The sequence below is a fragment of the Mustela putorius genome, unplaced genomic scaffold (assembly GCF_011764305.1).
Source record: "Mustela putorius furo isolate JIRA1106 unplaced genomic scaffold, ASM1176430v1.1 tig00000089_pilon_pilon_pilon, whole genome shotgun sequence".
NCBI lineage: Eukaryota > Metazoa > Chordata > Mammalia > Carnivora > Mustelidae > Mustela > Mustela putorius.
The window spans coordinates 209,543-214,175 of record NW_025421276.1 but is presented as its reverse complement, the minus strand read 5'-3'; the positions used below and the strand labels follow the sequence as shown (position 1 = coordinate 214,175).

The window sequence follows — 4,633 nt, the reverse complement described above, 5'->3', positions numbered from 1 at the left end:
CTACTAATACTTTAAAACCATTCATTATATCATAGCTCAGTGTTCAAATCTCCATTTGTTTTCCTCAGTTTTCCTAATATTTATCTTAAGGTGACCTGATCCAGACTTTTGATCACCTTTGTCTAAATATTTCTATTTTAACAAAGTCCTTTTGAACACTCAGAGACTAAAACTTAGAAAAATACTCTGATTGTTATCTCACTAGAGTGGAAAATATATAGTTACCCATTAACTAATGATATCCATGTCTACATTAGATCCATGACATTTTTAATTCTTGGGAGCTTTTGGTTAAATGAATTTTTTTAAAAGCTTCCTTTAAATGAAGCTTTAAGCCATCACCACATGAATAAAATTAAAGAACTAAATGAAAACAAGCCAAGTATTTTACAGAGTAATAGAATGTGCAGTGGAAAGAGTAAAATTCTGAAATCATAAAGCCTAAATTAGTGTGATGCATCTTTATTAGCCATGTAATCATAAATCAGTTATCTAAAAGTGTGTTAGCCTCAGTTTTTTCACCCATGAAATGGTGATGATAATACTTATTATGCAGAGTTGTTGTGTGGATGTAATGAAGCATGGAGCATGAGAGTCTCATATTCCATGCTAAAATGATAGCTATTTTTATACTTATAATAATTCTAATAATAGTAATTAAATTGTTCAAAATGATAATATTCATTTATATTGAGGCATTGTATTGACTATTCATAGACACATTTACCAAAATAAATTTCATTTTACTTTACCCCCTCTGAGGATATATATTCCCTAATTCAATATGAAATCTCATTATGAATAATAATTAATCATAATAAATATGCTGATTTTTCTTCTTTTTTTAGGAAGTATCCTTTACTGTTGAACATAAAGAAACTTAAGCAAGTCTGTCTTATTCAAAATTTGCATGCTGCTTTCTTATGAAACTAGATTATAGAGTTGTATGAAATAAATTCATGCAGTTAAGACATTTATGTTTGGAAAAAATGGGTGGTGAGTTTAGTATTTCAAAAGAAGATTTTAAATTTAAACCTTAAAACTGAGCTCTTTCAGCCTTATTTATAGACCATCCTTCATGCTTCATAAGTACTCCTTCATTGTAAACTAAGTAATAGTTTTTGTCACAGTATATATAACTAAAATGGATTTTATATTCTATTATTTCAGAGTTAGTTGCAGTTTCTACTTCCTTACTTCCTTTTTTGAAAAATAGATTAATTCTACAAAAAGTTTTTTTCCAGCTTTATTGAAAAAATAATCGACATATTATAATTTGGTAAATATAAGAAATGGTTTCTTATAACATTGCAAACTTTTAACATTGTGTAAATTTTGTACAATTTGATAAATTGGAATACATCTGTATTGCAATATAATCTACATAAAAATGTTAATACATCTACTATCTCATATAGTTGCCACTGTTTTTTATGCATGTATGGTAAGGAATTTTAAGATCTACTCTCTTAGCAACTTTTATGTATATAGTACAGTAGAGATAAACTTCAGAGGTCTTGTGGGTTTTGTTCCAGACCGCCTCAATAAAGTGATTATCTCAATAAACTAAGTCAAATTATTATTATTTTTTTTTGGCTTCCCAGTGCAAATAAAAAATTATGTTTCCCAGTGCATATAAAAAATAAACACTATACTGTACTGTTCAAAAAGCATTATGTCTTTAAGGAAAAACAATGTATATACCTTAGGTAAACTAGTTCTGAGTTTTCAGTGGGTCATAATTACTGATCACAGATCACCATAACAAATACAATAATAATGAAAAAACTTGAAATATTGCAAGAAATTACCAACATGTGACAGAGAGACACAAAATGAACAAATGTTGTTAGAAAAATGGTGGCAGCAGCAGACCTCTTTTATACAAGATTGCTATAAACTTTCAACTTGTAAGAATGTGATATATGCAAAGTTTAATAAAGGGAAGCACAATAAAAATGTATGTATATATTATTAACTATGATCATCATGCTGTACATTAGATCCCCAGAACTTTTTCATATTATAGTTGCAAGTTTTGTACCCTTTGACCACCTTATCCCACCCCAGGTTCACCTCTTGTCAACTCAACTCTAAGTTTCCATTAGTTTGCTTTTTCTTCAGATTCTGTATGTAAGGGATATCATAATACATAAATTAAAAATATATATATAAAATCTTTGAAATATTTCCCTTAGTATAATACCTTCAAGATCCATCCATGCTGTTGTAAATGGCAGTATTTCTTAATTTTTCATGGTTAAGTAGTATTCCATAGTATATATTTACCATACTTATTTTATTCATTCATCCATTAATGTATACTGAAGTTATTTCCATCTCTTGCTTAGAGTTAATAATTTTATAATGAACATAAGAGTGCAGATATGTCTTCGAATAGTGACTTCGTTTCCTTTAGATATATACCTAGAGGTGGGATTACTGAATCATATGGTAATTTTACTTTTAATAATATGAATAATCTCCATACTGTTTTCCATACAAATTTATATCCCCTATCACAGTGCATAAGGTCCCCATTTTTTCCCCCCAATATTTACCAAAATTTGTTAGTTTTAATTTTTTTGTAGTATATATTCTAATAGGTAGTAATATCTTGTTGTGTTTTTCAGAGGTAAACAACAACAACAACATAATGACTTCGCCCTGAGTTTTTACGTTGAGCACTTTTTAATGCTCCTGTTGGTCATTTATATAAGTTTTTTGAAAAAAAAAGTCTATTGAGATCCTTTTGCTATTTTTTTAATTATATATTTTTTTTTCTATTTGTATCTGTTGGTTTATTAACCTCTTTTCAGATATAAGATTTGTAAGTATTTTTTCTTCCATTCTGTGGATTGTGTTTTTATTCCCTTTTTTTTTTTTTTTGGCAATGCAGAAACTTTAGTTTGATGTAATACCATTTATTTATTTTTTTGCTTCTTTTGCTTGTGTTTTTGGTCTGGTATCCAAAAAAACTATTGGCAAGACCAATGTCAAGGAGAATTTTTCCTATGTTTTTTCCTTTAGGAAATTTAGTTTCATGCATCACATTTAAGTCTTTAATCTATTTCAAGTTAAGATTTATGAGTGATATAAGGTTCCAGTTTCATTCTGGTTTATGTGACTATTCAGTTTTTAAATATCATTTATTGAACAGACTATCTTACCCCATTATATATGTTGGCTCCTGTCAAATATTAGGTGACTGTATGAAAGGATTTATTTCTGGATTCTCAATTCCGTTCTACTTGTTTATTGGTCTATTTTTATGCCAGTATACTTTATTGTTTTTGAGCATGAGGGCTTTGTAGTATAGTTTCAAATCAAGAAGTGTAATTTCGCTTCGTCATTCTTTCTCAGAACTGCTTTAATTATTTGTTGTCTTTTATGGTCTCATATAAATTTAGGATTCTTTACTTACTTCTGTAAAAAAAAATATTGGATTTTTAAAAAAGATTATTTATTTTATTTATTTCACAGAGAGAGATGACAAGCAGGCAGAGAGGCAGGCAGAGAGAGAGAAGAAAGTAGCAGCTTCCTGCTGACCTGAGAGCCTGATGCAGGGCTCGATCCCAGGACCCTGGGATCATGACCTGAGCCAAAGGCAGAGGCTTAACCCACTGAGCCACCCAGGGCGCCCCTAACATTGGATTTTTGATAGGAATTGAATTTGCAGATGGTTTTTGGTAGTATGGACATTTTAACAATGTTAATTCTTACCATTCATAAATATGAGCTATCTTTCCATTTATGTCTCCTTCAATTTCTTTATCAATGTCATAGTTTATGGGGTACAGATCTTTCATCTTCTTAGTTAAATCTTTTCCTAAGTATTTTATTAGTTTTGATGCTATTGTGAATTAGATTGTTCTCTTTATTTTTTCAGATAGTTCATCATTAGAGTGTTTAAAATGCTCCTGTCTTGTGCTTACTTTGGCAGCACATATACTAAAATTGGAATGATGCAGAGAAGATTAGCGTGATCACTGAGCAAGGATGACATGAAAAACTATTTAAAAAAAATGAAACAAAACAAAATTCTTGTCTTTTATATATTGATCTTGTATTTGGCAGCTTTATTAAATTTGTTTATTCAAAATTTTTTGTGAATTTTTTAGGATTTTTTTTACATGTAAGTTCATGTTATCCAAAAAAAGAAAACTTTACTTCTTCCTTTTTTTTTTTTTGAGTCTTTTATTTATTTGTGTTCCTTGTTTCTCTGGCTAGGACATCCCAGTACTATGTCAAATGAGAGTAGTGAAAGTGGACACACTTGTGTTTTTTTTCTGATCTTTAAGGGGAAAACTTTCAAACTTTTTTGATTGAATATGAGATTAGCTCTAGGCTTGCAATATATGTGTTTTTTCTTAAATGGATTTTTAAAATTATTTTTAAAAATTTTTATAAACATATAATGTGTTTTTATCCCCAGGGTTACAGGTCTGTGAATCACCAGGTTTACACATTTCACAGCACTCACCATCACTCACCATAGCACCTGCCCTCCCCATGTCCATACCCCCACCATCGTCTCCCAACACACCTCCCCCCCCAGCAACCCTCAGTCTGTTTTGTGAGATTCAGTCTTTTATGGTTTGTCTCCCTCCCAATCCCATCTTCTTTTATTTTT

At 30.0% G+C, this 4,633-nt stretch overlaps 1 pseudogene; it reads left to right on the top strand.

Annotated features, from left to right (window-relative positions):
• The first annotated feature begins 3,927 nt into the window (after positions 1 to 3,927).
• Positions 3,928 to 4,046, top strand: LOC123391263 (annotated as a pseudogene).
• Positions 4,047 to 4,633: the final 587 nt, after the last annotated feature.